At 34.1% G+C, this 18,890-nt stretch overlaps 1 pseudogene; it reads left to right on the forward strand.

Annotated features, from left to right (window-relative positions):
• Positions 1-8,051: 8,051 nt before the first annotated feature.
• Positions 8,052-11,762, forward strand: LOC141521256 (histone acetyltransferase type B catalytic subunit-like; annotated as a pseudogene).
• The last annotated feature ends 7,128 nt before the right edge of the window (positions 11,763-18,890 follow it).

The following is an 18,890-nucleotide window of genomic DNA, read 5'->3' on the forward strand; positions in this document are numbered from 1 at the left end:
TATCCTGATAAGATCATGGATTTAGGAGAGAAGAGACAGACCTAAATGGTCTAACCCTTTCATTTTATAAATAAGGAGAGCAAAGCCTAGAATTTTTAAAGAAGTGTTTAGGGTCACTAGGATAGTAAATATCAGAGACAGATCTAGAAATTTTCATAAGATATGACTTCAGGATTCAGAATACTTTGTGTTGCAACTTTGGCCATGCTGTATGACAACAGAGACACTAGTACCAACTTTTTCAAAGTGCTATTTAAGAGGTCAAATCTTTTGTGGTGTGGTGTAGGAGACAGAACATTGGACTACAATTTTGGAAGTCAGAATTCTTACTCTGAGTTTGTCAATTACTGACTCTGGATAAATCACTTTCCTTTTCTAGATTTTAATCTTTTTATGTATAAAATGATCTCTAAAGTTCCACTCCAGTTTTACTAGTCTGGGTCAGTTACTTGCATTTCTTTGTAAAAAACAAACCTGCAGGTGGCAGTCTGATCAAATGTTTCTTTGTACCAGAACTGGTAAACTGGTAAAAACAAACCAAAAAACTCATCCTTTATATATTAAGAATTTATTATCCATAAAAGCTTTCAGTGGAAAAAATATTTTGGTTCTGGATACAGCCCAGAAAAGGAATTCAAGACTCTATTATCTATACTATATGAGATAGGTTGGGGGGGGGGGAAACAGACTTATCTTTCAATAATTACACTTTTCACAAATATTAACTAAAGCTAAAGAGGTCAGATGATTTAAACGTAATTTCACAAGAAGAAAAGGAAATATTAGCACCTGAACTCTTAAAAACTTGGTACCATCATTACAAAGGTTCCATATATATATTCATATATAACAACTATAATTATAATATTATAAATATAGCAACAATTTCACATTTTCAGTCACATGTGCATTAGGTAATAACTCATAATTAAGAGATAGGATATGATCCTTGACTTGAGCAAGAATACATCTCAAGTATTGTGTGTGTGTGTATGTGAATGTGTTCTTAAAAATTTTAAGAACAAAAAACTGCAACAGCAGCTCTCCCTTATCTATTTCTATATTTACTGATTAGTAGAGCAACAAGAATTTATTAAGTCCTTACTAGTCATTGATGATATAGAAATAAAAATAAAATAATCCTTGATTTCAAAGGGGGTGGGTGGGGATAGAATTCATATAAGTATTTGCAGAACAATACAAAGTTAACTACAAGACAAGATAAATAGGGAGAGAGGGTATAATCAATAGGGAGAGATCCAGAAAAGCAAGCAATGGCCCTGGAGTCAGGAGTACCTGAGTTTAAATCTGGCCTCAGACACTTAATTACCTAGCTGTGTGGCCTTGGGCAAGCCACTTAACCCCAATGCCTAGGCAAAAACCTTTAAAAAAAAAAAGAATATCAGATTAGACAGTATGTATATATGGATTGGTATAGTTTGACCTGCATTTAAGGAAAATCATTTTGGATCTGTGTGAAGGAGAGATTCCAATAGAAAGGAGGCTTGAGGTAGGGAGACTGATGAAGAAGTTTTTACACAATAGTTGAGCAGGTGAAAGGTGATGAAAACATGAAATCAGAAGGTTGAAAAAGATCTATTAACAAGAACACTAATGAACCACAGTACAAGAGAACTTTAGAATTTTGGCCTCACCACAGGAGAGTTATATCATTTCCCAGTTCCTATCATTATTCACCATTTATTGAGTATTGACAGTGTACTTAACGCTATCCAAAGCCTATGACACAATCCCTCTCATATCTAATGTTGTGAAACCACTTAAGAATTGGAATCTATGAAGATTCACTTTCAGGTTAACACCTTTAGGTATTTCAGTTCACAGATCATTTAAATGTGTGTTGTTTCAATAAACTGTAAAACCAGGGTAGTTATTTATCTGAGAAGGAAACTGCACTAGGTGGCGCTGTTCTTAAAGATGATCTTTCTATTACAGCTGGTTGTATTTCAGTGAATTTTCTGCAAATCTTAGATTATAAAAACCCAAATTACAAGCTAAATTTTTTATAAGACCCCTGTCCAGGAGGCAACAAATTATTGCTTTATAAAAATTTTTCAGGGTTACCTATTTGGAATTAGTAATTATAATTTCAACCATAGATTTGACACTAGAAGGAATCTTAGAAGATATCTTGTCCAATCATTTCATTTCATAGATGAGAAAATTGAGCCCCATAGTGGTTAAGTGACTTGTCCAAGTCGCATAGATAATAAGTGGTAGAGATTACATATAATGCAGCCTTTCTCCCCTCTACACCCCACCAGTTTGTCCTTATAACTTTGATTGAATAATTCCTCTTGGAATGTTATCATATTACATAGACTTTCAGGTCACCTCATTCATTTACTTCTGTGTGTGTGTCTATGTGTGTGTGTGTGTGTGTGTGTGTGTGTGTGTGTGTGTGTATTTTTAGGAAAATACATTTCAAATATACTCCAAGAAGTAATCTAAGATTTTTGAATAAAGATTCTTGCCCTGAAGATATTAGCATTAAGACTTTACTAATAGTTTGACAGCTTTTAGTACCTTATCTAAAGTTTGGGAATCCTCAGCATTTATGCTGGAAGAATGAAGCAAGGGAAGGGAGTAGAAGTGAGAAATAATTATAAAGTTTATTTGCAGGAACAAAAGACCAAGAATCTCAAAGAAAAATGAGAAAAAAATTGAACTAAAAATGAGCCTAGCATTTCAAATAGTAAATGAAACTATAAAGTAGTAAACATCATAATTATTTATTAATTAAAAATTGATTAATGTAATAGACCAGGTGATAAATATCAATAAGTAATCAAATATAGAAACAATATTTGTTAAATACAAAAACATACACTACTGGGGGAGGGTTACCTATTTCAAAACAATTGGGAAAACAAGACAGTAGTTTTGGAGAAATTAGATTTAGATGACCATCTTATACTATTATACTTTAATAAACTCAAAATGGATCACATCATTTAAAAATTCAAAGAACAGAAAAGAATGTACCATTTATAATAACTATGAGTAGGTGGAGAATTCTTAACTGGACAAGGTATAAGGATAATCATAAAAGATAAAACAGTTGAAATGTTGCATAAAATTAAAAAAGATTTGCCTGAACAAAATCAATGCAGCTAAAATAATAAGAAAGCTACCCGCTAGGTAAAATCTTCTTACATCAAATAGATCTGATATCAGTCCAAGATATATAGAGAATTAATATACATATCAATTGATAAAATATATAAGAATAATCATTCCACAATTGACAAGAGGTATAAGAATATTTATTAATAGATAGGTTCCAAGATTAGAATTATACACTTCTATCAACCCTAGGGGAAAAATGCTCCAAATCACTAACAAGAGAAATATCAATAAAAGAAGTCAGAAGTTTCACTTTATAATCCATAAATTACAATAATGTTTGTCCTTTGTTTTTGAAGAAGACCATGACATCAGAGGAGTTGATGCCATGACAAGCACACAAACTGGATTTGTGTGAGGGGATGCTGTGCTAACACCAGCCTCTCTTTTTCCTCCAGAGCCATCTGAATCCAGTGGTCAGAAATGAATCAGGACAATTGGAGATGGCCCTGGATGTGAGACACAGGATTAAATGACTGCCCAAGCTACAGTGACTCAAATGTCTGAGGTCAGATTCAAACTCTCATCTTTTGGACTCCAAGGTCAGTGCTCTATTCATTGAACCATCTAGTTGCCCCCCTTTTTATTTTTACAAGGCAATGGGGTTAAATGACTTGCCCAAGTTCTCATGACTAAGTAAGTATTAAGTGTCTGAGGTCAGATTTGATCTTGGGTCCTTCTCACTTCAGGACCAGAGTTCTATCCACTGTGCCACCTAGCCACTCCAGTCTATAAATTATCAAAGAGGGCAAAAGATGAAAATCACAAATATCGAAGGAACTAAAAGATAATAATAAACTGTTATGAAACCAAATTGGCCTCCGCATTCTGGAAAATCATAATATAAAATGCAATTAACTATATTCATCATTTGAACCATAAATACCACTTTTTATAACCCAAATATAAACCCAAATATAAACCCAATATAAACCCAAAAGGTTTATAGACTAAAGAACAATGAAAAGGTAAGTCACTTAATCCTGCTGGCCTCATATCCAGGGTCATCTCCAATTGTCCTGGTTCATATCTGGCTAGATGACTCTGGGGGGAGAAAGTGAGGCTAATGACAGCACAGTACCCCCTAACTCAGATCCAATTCATTTGCTTGTTATGGTATCACTTCCCTGATGTCATTCAAAAATGAAGGACAAACATTAGCTATTAAGGGCTACTTCCACAGAATGTACAAAAGTCCCTTTCAAGGTTCAATGACAGTTTGACATCTCTTTCCTGTGCATACCTTTTCTTCCTCTTTTGGAAAGATCTCTCTTCTCTCTGCATCTCTTGTTTTTGTTTCTCTCTTCCTGAGTCTCTATATCATATCATCTCAATATATATTATGAGCTAGTAAGGCCACATAAATGCATAGGAGTCTCTCTGGTTTAGTGTCCATACAGTTAAAAAGCTTGGTCTGCCTTTTTTTGGTCTACCTTTTAAAGGTCAAGTTCAGGTTTCTGATTAATATGGCAAATTTAAGTCAGGATCAGAACAAAGACTTCACCAGCTGGCATAATGGAATTCAAGAAAAGGAAAATTCATGTGTTGTTTAGGTAGTGCACAACTGGTACAAGAGAGATAAAGGAAAGAGGGGCTTATCTGACTTCTTATGAACTACAATGGACAATTCCAGTTTCGATAAATATGGGAAGGGAAAAGTATATTATTAGTTGTTTTACAGTTGTGTCAGAGTCTTTGTGATTCAATATGGGGTTTTCTTGGCAAAGATATTGGAATAATTTTCCATTTCCTTCTCTAACTCATTTTACAGATGAGAAACCTGAGTCAAACGGTATTAGGTGAGTTGCCCAGGATCACACAGCTAGTGTCTGAGGTCAGATTCGATCCGAGGAAGATGAGACTTCCCAATTCCAGGTCAGGAACTCTATCCACTATGCTACCTAGCTGCTTATCGAGGTGGAAAATAACACATCATGTGAAATCTGTAATAGGTGTTTACTAATGAGAAAAGCAAGAGATGCTTCCAGGAGAACCTAGTATCTTAGCTGCATTTTAAAAAATGTCAATCTTTTAAAAAGGAGGAGCATGGCATTGTAAAGCACAGTACTTGGAATGAGAAAGATCATGATTTAGAGCTTGTCTCATATTCTTACTAATTCTGTAACCATGAAATAGTCATTTAAACTCTGAACCTGACAATTTTTGACATTATAAGTCTTTTAGGCAGGTAGAGAGTTACAAATGGAATCGTGAAGACCTGAGTTTGAACATCTTAGACAGTGAACCTGGGCAAGTCACTTAACCTCTCTCAATCTTTGTTTCCTTGTCAGAAAAGTGAGGGTAATAAAGCAGCTACCTCACAAGAATGCTTGTGGATTAAAGAGATAATGAAATGAAACAAATCAAGATATCATCTGTGATGTAACTGGTCCTCTTTGAAAACAAAAGACAAAAAACAACTGATATATGGATTTCAGTCTGGTTGATAAAGGGAGTTTCTTTTCATGAAATCAAAACATAATTGAAGATTCTGGTAGACAATAGCAATTGTGTAAGGATTTTTCAATAGGAAAAGGGGCATAACTAGATGTATTAGGAAGATTATTCTGGCAATAGAATAAAAGATGGATTGGAAGGAAAATTGAAGGTAGGAAGAATTTTTTTGTAGGAGGCTATTGCATTATTCTGGGTTGATTATTTTCTTCTTCTCCTTTTCTTTCTCTTCTTTCTCTCCTCTTTTTCCTTCTCCTCCTCTTCTTTCTTTTTCCTCCTCTTCCTGCTATTCCTCTTTCCTCTCCTCCTTCCTCACCTCTCCTCCTCCCTTTGTCTCTCTCTGTCTCTGTGTGTATGTCTGTGTGTCTGTGTCTTTCTTTCTGTCTACCCAAACCCCTACTGAAAATTCAACTGTTCTTTGAAGTTTCTGGTACGATTGTTACCAAGTTTTCCCTTTAATGATCTGAGACAAAATTAGAATAGAAAAACCTTACCAAGGAATTAGGCAGGGGGTAGGATGAGAGTAGGGGTGGGTGAGGAAGGAAAGAAGCAAAACATTTAACAGGAGCAAAACCTCTGGTTCTTTGAGCTATTGATGTATGATAGTTCTGTCTTACTAACAGATATGGAGTGAAAAGAATTTTACAGTAATCTATATAAGATGTATGATATTTGTCATTTTGCCATGGCCAATTAGCTGCTACCTAAGTCTGAAGTGCATGCTACTTTCCATTCTGGAAGAAAAGGTAAATGGCTAGAAGGATGCTTTTTTTACTTCCAAGTTATCAGGCAGAAATGATATCTTCATTTAAAGATTGGAAGCAGGGTTTCAAGGGAAAAAATAGAAAAGAAAAAGGATCTTGAAAAGGCAAAAGGTTTGGTCAAGAAGCTAGAAGTTGGAAGAATAGGATACAAAGAAGAAAAGTTAAAGAATGTTGAACACAAAGTTAAGTAATAGATCTGAATTTTTTCCTCAAAATAAGAGAGCTCTAAGAAGGAAATGATTGTTTATCCTTCAAGGAATGAAGACATCCATCTACAGGTTCTTTTGGGTGACCTCCACTAAGATATCCACTAAAGGTCAGAGGATGAAGAGGTAAGTTCAGTGGTTGTTGGCAATTTCCAGCTGAGGCAGTTATTTATTTATCTAATTATAGAAGTCTTTAGGCTTCCTGGTACATGTTTCTCAGACATAATGGAACATCACTTGTCAGACTTGAGGATCATTATTCTATACTCATGTTCCACTTGGGGATAAATAATACTGTCATAAGGAGCACTAAAAGCATCACTAAGGATTATGAAGTATTGAAAAAAGGAAATGAAGCCTTCAGCTATCATTCTTTTCAATTACATACAAGTTTTATTATATCCATTTTACAGATGAGGAAATTAAGATCAGACAGGTTAAGTGACTTCTTGTCACAAATAAGGATAAAAGGAAAATTCAAACCCAGAAATCTCTTGATTCCAGGTCTTACATTCTTTCCACTACACAGCATTAATGTTATAAAAAGCAGTGTTGTAATGGGGATGATATGATAAACTGTTTAGTAAATATTTTAAATTTATTTCTCCTTTACTCTATAGAACCTTTCTTCATTTATTCTCTCCTCCATTGAGCACTTCTGTTGAGCACACAATCCCCACTGCAAGTGAGCATCCCCTAAGAAAGAACCCTCACTTCCAAACACAGCAGTAACAATGCTACTTTGCAGGGATAAGTTATATTTTTAAAAAGCTTGGTTCTCATCACTTTTGGAGATGGATGTTCCATTTTAAATTACCTTTAAAAACTCTGACAAAAACCAAAGGATCATGGAGACTTTTTCTAGTCAGTAAGAGTGACTTAGTAACAACATTTGCCCTTGCAAGCTACTACAGAAATCAGTTCTTCTAGTTAATCTTCATCAGAATTACTATTTTTTTACTTTATTCCATGAAACAACTGGTGGAGAAATGTTAATTAAGTTTTCTTGAGATTTTTTTTTTTCATTTTCATTTTCACAAAATGGAGTGCCTGCCACTCTCCATGCAAAACAAGATTTTTCTGCTTGGCAACAGCCCTCTTCATCTATCATTCTTTCTATCTATCTTTGCCAAGGTATTCTTTCTATCTTTGCCAAGTAATTCTTTGCCCATTATTTTTTATATTTATGGTATGATATTCAATAGTTTTTAATTATATAAATATTTTGTTTTCCAGTTATATACAATAGTAGTTTCTACCTATCATTTTTTGGTAAGGTTTTGAATTTTATACTTTTTCCTCCAACCTCCTCTCCTTCTCCCCTCTCCTCACAGAGAAAGCAATCTGACAATCTTTATGTTGTTTCCATGCTATGCATTGATCAAAATTGATGAGAGAAAAATAACATATCCTTAAGGAAAAAAAATATTAGAGATAAGAAAATTATGTAGTATATAAGACAACTTTTTTTTAAATTGAAGGTAATAGTCTTTGGTATTTGTTTAAACTCGAATTCTTTCTCTGGATACAGAGGGTATTATCCATCACAGATACCCTAAAATTGTCCTTGATGGTCACACTGATAGTGTGAGCAAGATTGATCATCACTCCCATGTTGCTGTTGTGGTGTACAATGTTCTTCTAGTTCTGCTCATCGACCTCAGCATCAGTTCATGCAAGTCTTTCCAGGCTTCTCTGAAATCTCATCCCTCTTGGTTTCTAATAGAACAATGGTATTCCATAAGTGCATATATCACAATCTGTGGAGTCCCCAATTGATAGACATCCCCTTGATTTCCAATTCTTTGCCACCACAAATGGGGTTGTTATGAATATTTTTTGTATAAGTAATGTTTTTACCCTTTTTCGTGATCTCTTCAGGATACAGACCCAGTAATGGTATGAGAAGCTTATATTTTAATGGGGGGAAGACATAGCAATGAGGGAATGGGAGAGCCTTTTAGAGAAAGTTGAGGCAAGTTCAGAGTTCAGCTTAGAGAGGAATGTCGAGTTGGTTGGCCTAGGCAACTTGAGGAGAGGTGCTGCCAAGAGAGACAACAAAGGCCACTTCCTTGTGTTCTCAAAGATAACCCCCTTCCAGGGCAGCTAGGTGGCACAGTGGATAGAGCACCAGTCCTGGATTCAGGAGTACCTAAGTTCAAATCCAACCTCAGACACTTAATAATTGCCTAGTTGTGTGGCCTTGAGCAAGCCACTTAATACCATTGCCTTGCAAAATGTAAAAAAAAAAAATAGAGATAACTCCCTTCTAGCAGTTTATCTTATAGTTTTGCATAATTAATATACTACTTCAAACATGTTCCAATAATAACATATATAACAAAAATAGCAAAATTTCATAGTGAGAAATTTCTATTCAAAGTACTAACTAGGGTATGTGATTTAAGACTTTTTCTGCTTTAATAAATAAGTAGCTTAGTCCTATAAAGTCTTAGTGGTTTCTTTTCAGTTTTTGTTTTAAAAAAAACTCACTTCCAGGCAGGGATTTGTGCAGTTTGATTCATTCTCCTTGGCCTTTTCAGCCTGCTGCATGGAAATGGCAGGATTTGGTGCAGTGAAAAAATTTTTAGTGGAATACAAGAGTGCTATGGAAAAGAAGTGGGCAGTGTACAAGTGTAAGACCCATGAAGCAATTCAACTTAAATTAGCTTGCTTTGCTGAAGATCTTGACAATGTCTTCACAACTTTTAATCCTGAGTCCAGTCATCAAATATTTGGTGATGACAAAACTGTCATTGGTTACAAGATTCTTAAGATCATTTTGTACTATTCTGATGATAACTATTAGCATTGTTCAGAATTGAGTGTATATCTAAAGTTAGTGAGAATTCTGAATGTGTAGAGGCAGATGATGTTGAGAGCAAAATTAGAGAAATCATTCCTCCAGGATTTTGTGCACAGATGATTTTATTTCATTGTTGGAAAAGAAAGTTAATTTTAACTTTTGGCACATTCCTCCTTACTCAATTCACAATAAGGAAACAGGAGAAAACCTATGAAATATACAGAGTTGACATAACATGTACAGACTTTGGAGAATATTATGAGACTTCCAACCTTTTTGATGTGGTTTATTGAAACTGCTAGCTTTATTGATGTGGATGATGAAAGATGGAACTACTTTCCAGTATTTGGGAAGTATAATAATGATGGAACTACACTCTCTGTGACTGTAGGCTATAAATCAAGTCTATAATTATTTATGTGTACCCAGACAAAACCTGTCCACTTGTAAGTTAGATGTTGATATTACCTCCTTTTCAAGGTGAAGACCATGGTGCCCAACTTTTTGAAGAAGTTCATAGATATTACATTTCTTCTCCTATAGTTCTTGATAATTCAGCTGAAGATTCATCTGAAAACTATGTGAAACTAAGATATTTTGTACTTGTGAAGTTTTGGCAAAATCTGCCTTGCTTTTCACCAGAGAAGTTTATGCAAGGATTCAGCCAAAGTATGGTGACAGAGGCACCACAGAAGCTCAAAATAAACAAGCAACATGCAAGGTAAGTTTATGAAATTCTCTGATTATGTGTGACTGACATGGGTGATGCTGAACAATCCAGAGGCTATACACTGGACATAAAAGATTAATTGGTTCATATAAGAAAAAGCAGGGAGATCTTGACAAGATCAGAAGATGCTTTAGGTCTGAAGAGCTGACAAACCAGATATAACCATACAACATGAATAGTTGGAGGAAAGCTTCTGATAACTTGTTCAGATTACAGAAGGATAATAGAATGACTTGTCCAAGCATAAAGACTGGATCTTTCTGTGTAGGAAATTAGAAGATTCCTATGCATTGTGCTGTGAAACAAGAGTAATGGTTTCTTAATTAAGAAATCTTATGTGAACATTTGCATTTATATTAAAAGCTATTTTTTCCTCAGAAAAAAGAGAAAGATTAGGCAAGTCCATCACAGATGATCATCATCCAATGTTGCTATTGGTGTGTTCTGCTCATTTCATTCTGATCAATTTATGCAAGCCTTTCCAGGCTATTCTCAAGATTTCTTATAGAATAGTAGTGTTCCATCATATTCATATAACACTATTTGTTCAGTTGTTCCACAATTGATGGGCATCCCCTCAATTTTCAATTCTTTGCCACTATGAAAAGAGCTGCTATAAATGTTTTTGTACATGTGAATTTTTTTACCCTTTTTTGGTGATCTCTTTGTAGTTTTACTGGATCAAAGGATATGTATAGTTTTATTGCCCTTGGGGCATAATTCCAAATTGTTCTTCAGAAAAATTAGATCAACTCACAGCTCCACCAACAATGTTTTAGTGTCATTTTCATTTCTTTAATCAATAATTATTTAGTTTTTCATGATTAGATAGCTTTAATTTCTTTATCTGGGAATTGCCTTTTCATATACTTTGACTATCAATTCAGGAATGACTTGTATTCTTATAAATTTGCCTCAGTTCTATATATATATTTTAGAAATGAGTCCTTCATCAGAAATACCAGTTATGGGGGGCGGCTTGGTGGTACAGTGGACAGAGCACCAGTCCTGGAATCAGGAGTACCTGAGTTCAAATCCGGCCTCAGACACTTAATAATTACCTAGCTATATGACCTTGGGCAAACCACTTAACCCCACTGCCTTGCAAAAACTAAAAAAGAAAAAAAGAAAGAAATACAAGTTGTAAAAATTGTTTCCCAACTTACTGCCTTCCTTTTAATCTTGGTTGCATTGTTTTTATTTGTGCAAAACCTTTTTTAATTTAATGTAATAAAAATTATCCATTTTTGCATTTTAGAATTTTCTTTATATCTTCTTTTGTCATAAACTGTTCCCCTTTCCATAGATCTAACAGGTAGATTATTTGCTGTTCTCCTAAATAGCTTATGATAGCACCCTTCATATCTAAATCCTATATCCATTTTGACCTTTTCTTGGTATGGACTATGAGATGTTGGTCCATGCTTAGTTTCTGTCATACTACCTTCCAGTTTTCCCAGCAGTTTTTATCAAAGAGTGAGTTCTTATCCCAGAAGGTGAAGTCTATGGGTTTATCAAACAGAAGATTACTATAGTCTTCTACTACTGTTTCTTTTGAATCTAATCTATTCCATTGATCTACCACTCTTTTTCTTAGCCAGTACCAAAGAATTTTGATGACTGATGCTTTATGATATAGTTTTACAACTGGTATGCCTAGGCCACCTTCCTTTGCATTTTTTTTCATTAATTCCCTTGATATCCTTGAACTTTGTTCCTCCATGTGAATTTAGTTACTATTTTTTTGTAATTTTTTGGAAATTTGATTGGAATAGCACTGGATAAGTAATTTAATTTAGGCAGAACTGTCATTTTTATTACATTAGCTCAGTCTAGCCATTAGCAATTGACATTTGCTGGTTAATTAGATCTGATTTTATGTATGTGAACAGGATTTTATAGTTGTTTTCACATAGTTTCTGAGTCTGCCTTGGCAGGTTGACTCAAGTATTTTATGCTGTCTATAGGTATTTTAAATGGCAAACAAAGAAAATTCTAAGACTTGATAGAAAATACCAGAGAAAGAATGGAGTTCAAATGTAGACCAAAGCTTATTATCTTCAATTTTTAAAAGTTGTCTGATGCATTATGTCTTTTTATCTCTCTATTTTTTCTATTTGGATTTGATTCTTCTTTAAAAAATGATTAATATGAATCTATGTTTAGCATGGTTATACATGCATAGCCTGTATTAGATTGCTTTCTATGGGGGTGGGGAAGGGGGAGAGAGAGGGAGAAAAATGTAAAACTAAATTTTGCATAAAAAAAGATTGTTGAAAGCTACCATTGTATGTAATTGGAAAAATAAATAAATTTTTTTTGGAAAAAAGGAATGATTGCAGACTTTATGTCTTGGCACTGTTAAAACTGATCTTGGTATATTCTCTAAATTTATTCAGAGCATTTTAATCTACAAGTAGTTGCCATTCTGTGCTCTCTCAGTGAATGACATTTCTATTGCTGTCTGGGAATGCTACTGAAGTAAGGGAGAAATCAGAAAGCAGGGTAATCTCCTTTCCTCTTGACACTCCATATCTTGACCTTGCTCTGCAAACCTTTGGCCAGAGAGTCTGGATGTCTAGACTATAAATAATTCAAACATAAGTGATCATCTTGATAGTGGAAAGTTCAGCATGGAAAATAAAGTTAGCAGCATCTCTCATTGTACAGGATAAAGATATATGTTTGGTAATTTAATGAAAGCTGAAGACTGGGTTACAATATATTGTTTATTATATACCTGCTTAGGTGATATAAATGTGTTGAGCCCTGGGTGAAATAAGCAGAAGATGCCATGGAGCCTGAACCTGTTTGTTATAAAAGGCATACACACACATGATGATTAAATAATAAACAGAACCAGGACTAGGAAAATTTTCCACCTGGGGCAAAAAGCAATTTAATAGGAAAGAGGAGGAAGGAAAAAAAAAGAGGGCAATCCAACTCACATTCAATTGCCACCATCAGGAGAAGGGTCAATCCATCCCTTATCATGAGAGATTTTGGAGTAGATGATGGACTGTAAGAGAGAATCATCATGACAATGAAATCTTAAGGGTAGCCATCCTGGAGGTTGTACTGTCATATAGAGGCAAGGTCTGTGGTTGCCTCAGGAAGCTAGCACTCCATCCTCAGATCTCAGTGTCCTGAGGCAAAGCCCTCTTCACTCATTAGTTATATGGTTGTCTTTTGAGCTATAGTTTGAGTGCATGTGGTCCCACAGAATACCTGGAACTCTTCAGTCTCACTTGTAAAAAGTTGGTGTATCAGTTCAACCTTCTCATTTTGCGGATGAAGAAATGGAAATCCAGAAAGTGACTTGCACATAAGGTTACATAAGCAGTGACAGGGCCAATATGATTTTATTTTATTATCTCTCTGTGGTTTCTTGTGCTGGTGTGACCCTAGAGAAGTCTATTACTGGGCCACAAGTAGCCCCAGTTCTTAGACACAGAATATATCAAAAGGAGATATTACAAGGTCAATAAGAGCAGCATCTTTAACAATAACTTCTGAATTCTTATCTGTTCTCTCAGATTTTACCTGTAAGATAGGCTGATGGATCCCTTGTGATTACCATTATAGGTCTGATGTAATGTAGTTTACTTAACCACTTTTGGTGGTTTGCCTGCCTGATATGGGCTCAGCAAGCCCTCAACATCAGAGTTACTAGTACTTCTTGAAAACTTCATCACCCCCAGTTCATTCAAAGCCACATTAACTTAGAATTTTTGTTTCTTAATATATGATATATATGTATATATATATATATATATATATATATATATATATAGAGAGAGAGAGAGAGAGAGAGAGAGAGAGAGAGAGAGTGGTAACTGTATTTTAATATAAGGTGACATTCATTTTGTGTTTTAGATTTGCAAATTAATTTATATACATTATTTTTTTTATTCTAACAATAAACCTGTGAGAAACATATCAACTATGGATATTTTCCCTATTTGACAGATGAGAAAACAGATTCAGAGATTAAATAACCCTACCATGGACTTATATCTAATCAATAGTTATAACTGCTTAGAACTGATTTTAAATCCAATAATTAGGACTCAGGCCCTATATCTCTTCTTCTAAATCTCTTCTTCAAACAGGTTTATCCCATAAAAAGATTGGACTATTAGACACGTACCTGGTGATCTATTGTATAACTATGTACTTTTTATACCTTTATATAACTTTATATACTTTTTGTACCTTTCTATTAGGTCCAGAAAATAGCAGAGGTCTAATTTCCCCAGAAAATTCTCCTTAATGAGTTGGTGTTGTGAAAAATTGGCCCTTGTATTGTAGAAGCAATCCAATTTGGCTCTAAATGATCCAGAACTGATGATACTATTTATTCTTACCTAACAAAGACTGATAAGAATGGATTTATTTGCCTGGTATCTTGCAAATCTAATCAAAAGGACTTTAAAATAAGAGATAGAAATATACCATTATACTAGATACTAAAAAAATAGCAACAATTAAAGAATAGATGAAACACCAGAAGAAGAGAAAAAAAAGTCCAAGAAACAAAATCCAAGCAAAGAGCTAAAGTAATAAAATCTATGGCCTCAAATGTCTATATGCAAAGATAGAAAACAAATAACACTAAATGTTCAAAGTCTAGATAAGATGAACCAGACTTCCTAAGCAAGGAAATAAATTTGGTAAGTAAAATTGTTCACTATTTTTTTTTAGTTTTTGCAAGGCAATGGGGTTAAGTGGCTTGCCCAAGGCCACACAGCTAGGTAATTATTAAGTGTCTGAGGCCAGATTTGAACTTAGGTCCTCCTGACTACAAGCCCAGTGCTCTATCCATTGTACCACCTAGCCGCCCCCAAGTAAAATTGTTGGTATAAAACTCAAGAGTTGTGGTTCTAGATGGACATTTCTTATTCCAAAGAAAAAAGACAGATAAAAGAATAGGTGAAATCACACTATATGTTAGAAAAGTAAACTCAAGAAGAGATCACACAACCCTAATAATTTTGCAAGTTGCTAAAGTAAAAGGTTAGGGGGAAGATAGTTTACCTAGATTTTACCAAAGCATCCAATAAATCATAATAGGAAAGTCAGGTGTAGTAGAGATAATAATAATAATAATAACAGTTAGATGGATTTGGAATGGGATAAATGGCATTACTCCAAAGTTGGTTATTAATGGTTCAATGACAAGTTGACAGTCATTCTCTAATGAATTGCCACAGAAATTGGTGCTCATAAGATAAAATGTTAATAACTTAGACAAAGGTAAGGATAACATGATTGCCAAATTTGCAAATGACAAAAAAATTGAATGAGATAGCTTACATCCTGGATAACAGAATAAGATCCCCAAAAGATTTTTGGCAAATAAGAGACTCGGACTGAATCTAAGAAGCTGAAATTCAATAGGGATAAATATGAAGTTTTAAGAAGCTAGGTGGTGCAGTGGATAGAATGCCGTGTGTGTGTGGAATTAGGAAGACTCATCCTCCTGAGTTCAAATCTGGTCTTAGACACTGCCTAGTTAAGTGTCTCTGGACAAGTCACTTAACCCCATTTTTCTCAGTTTCCTCAAATATAAAAGGAGCTAGAGAAGCAAGTGGCAAATCATCTTAACCAAAAGGAGTCATGAAGAGTCAGACAGACTGAAAGATGACCAAACTATACATTTGGTTATAAAATTTCAAATTCAAAATACAGGATAAGAGAGACTTGTTTAGATGTTTTTTCTAGAAAAGTAGATGAAGGTTTTAGGGGACCATAAGCTATGAGGACTGTAATATGGTAGCCAAAAAAATTAGCAAATGCAATCTTGGGCTTCATTAGGAGAGGCATAGTTTTCAGAAATAAGATGGTATTCTGTCCTAGTCAGACTTTATTTAGAGTGTTGTGTTCAGTTTTTAGCAACACAATTTAGGAAGGATAAGCTGGATTATATCCAGAGGAAAATAACCAGGAGGTTGAAGGACCTCAGTTCCATGCTATATGAGAAGCATTTGGGAAAACTGGAGATATTTCATCTGGAGAAGAGAAGACTAGGGGAAATATGATAATTGTTTTCAGGTATTCCAAGGGTTGCAATATAGAATGTGTATTATACTCATTCTGTCTGACCCTAGAAGGTGAATCCAAAAGGAATGAATGGAAGTTGTAGAGAGGAAAATAGAGAGATAATATAGGTGGAAACTTCTTAGGAATTAGAGATATAAAAAGTTGAATCAACTAGTTACCTTGGAAAGTAGTGACTTTCCCATCACTGGAATTATTCAAATAGAGATTGGATGACCACTTATTAGGGATAATGTGATAATAATTTCTTTTTGAGTTAAGGGTTAGAATAGATGGCCTTTAATATCCCTTCTAACTCTAAATGTTTTATGATCTTGTGCTTCTGTAATAAAGAATTATCACTAACTTAACCTAATTACATTATACATAATATATGACCATATTATATGATACATAGTAGAATAATGACTATATGCCTAATTAGCAATATCCTATTTATAAAATCCATATTTATTTGAAAAACTCAATTTGCCTCACATTTTACAAACAATTTGCAATTCAACTCAGTCTGTATGGATGTTGAGGCTGCCATGTGCAGAGTTCTGTGCTAGATGTAGGGAGAAATATAAAATTTAGTTGAAGCATAATTTTTATAACTATGAGCATATGTGATATTTGAAGATAATTATGATACAAAATAATGCTTAATAATTACACTGGAGAGATAACAAAGCAGGATGTTATGTTTGAAGTCACACTTGGGGGTGTGACAAGAATCAGGGAAGCCTTCATGAAAGAATTAGTACTTGAGTTAAGCTTTAACAAATTGATATGGTTTCTACAGGTGAAAAACATTCCAAGAATAGTATGGAGGTCATCTAGTCCCATGACTTCATCTTGCAGCTGAAGAAAGAATGCCATTGAGATAAAGTCACTTGCCAAATATCACACAGTTTTCAACTAATGAAGTTGGGCTTAAAAACCTAGCTTTTCTGTCTCAAAATTCATTTATGCTACCATTGAACCACAACTATCTTTAGGAATTTGTGAGACTAAGTATGTAAATGAAAAAGCTCAGGCTATATTTGAAAGACAGAAAGGATTGTTTTAATTTTTCTAAAAAGTGTGTCATAAAGCTCTAATTTTTAAAATTCTTTTTAAATTTTAATCTTTGAAATGTTAATTTAATTTACTTGATTGTTAATTATGTAATATTAATTATTAAATAGTAATTATTCAATTAAATAAAATTTAATATCATTTTAATCTAATATTTAGTCTAATTTTTCATCTAATCTTTAATTCCCTTTTTTTATCTTAAAAGCTTTCCTTTATAGAGGATAGAACCAGGCAATTTGTTCTGCTTTGTATTTGCAACTTTGATAGCCTCAAACCTATGGATTGTTTTTCCCATTAGATTGTAAACTCCTTGAAGGCAGGGATTGTCTTTATTCTTCTTATTTGTATCCCCAGAACTTAGCACAGCTTGGCACATAGTAGGCACTTAAGAAATATTCACAGAATTGATTTGACTTGTCTTTGCTCATGGTGAGTCAGCAGTAAAGAAACTATAAAATTAATAGTTTATATTCAATAATCTCTTCATTTTTAAAAATAGAAAAATCATTAATGTGAATTAACTCACTTGCTATCAGAGATGGATAAGATTTTTTTTTGAGGGGGCAGTTAAGTGGTTAGAGCACCAGCCCCAAAGTCAGGAGGACCTGAATTCAAATCCAGCCTCAGACACTTAATAATTACCTAGCTGTGTGGCCTTGGGCAAGCCACTTAACCCCATTGCCTTGCAAAAAAAAAAACAAACAAAAAAAAGTGATTTTGGCAAGAATCAAGATTGACTAGTTTCAAATCTAAACTGGAATGTGCTGCTTTCTCTGTTAGTCCACCTAATTTCCTCTTTGCTATTCCGACTGACATGTAGCTTTTTTCTTTAGAAAATGACATTTGACACTGCTAAAACAAAATTTCCCTTTTTTACTCTACCTGTGGCTGTGGTGACTTTACAACCATTTACAAAGCCCTTTAGAATCACTTGAGATTAGAGAATTTGTAGCAGAGTTCAGAGCATTCTCAAGAGCTTTATCACTTTAGGAGTGAGGGAAGACTTCATTTCAGGTTTACAAAGTTAGAGGAAGAAAGGCTTTTGATAAGGTTATTGAACCTGTGCTGATAAATGAGAGAAAGCAAACTCAAGAGTAAGATCAAAGCCCAAAAAACGTTCCTAAAATGGGATACATTTTACTTGGTGGAATTCAGTAGAGAATGGAGGGGAAAATCACTCCTATTCTGGAGTTTGATAAAATAGTGTGTTTTTCCCTTTTCACTAGAAGAAATAAAACTAAGATTGACTTTGATGAACAATGAAGTCTTTTTTTTTTAAACAATGAATTCTTTAGAGTAGAGCTGACATATAGGTTCATTACAAAGTGAAAAAAATGTGAACAAAGTATAAAAAAAGCAGGAACTTTTGACTTACTCAAATTCTACTTTAGAATATCATGCTATGCTAAGCAGTTTGTAAGAATGTCTTTCATTTTTCTACTACAATGAGGCTATGAAATTTTGGCCTTTTTAACTTAGAAAATAGCTTTCTGCATTTTGAGGTATTATACTTTAGTATTATTGAAAAATTATATAAAACTTTCTAATCCTAATTAATCACGAACCTATCAAAGACAAATCAAAGACATCAAAGGAATGCTTTATCAAGCAATAATAATGATAGCTAGAATTTATAGCATTGAGGTTTGTGTTACACATGATTT

Source organism: Macrotis lagotis, chromosome 4 (genome assembly GCF_037893015.1).
Source record: "Macrotis lagotis isolate mMagLag1 chromosome 4, bilby.v1.9.chrom.fasta, whole genome shotgun sequence".
In the NCBI taxonomy this organism is placed as follows: domain Eukaryota; kingdom Metazoa; phylum Chordata; class Mammalia; order Peramelemorphia; family Peramelidae; genus Macrotis; species Macrotis lagotis.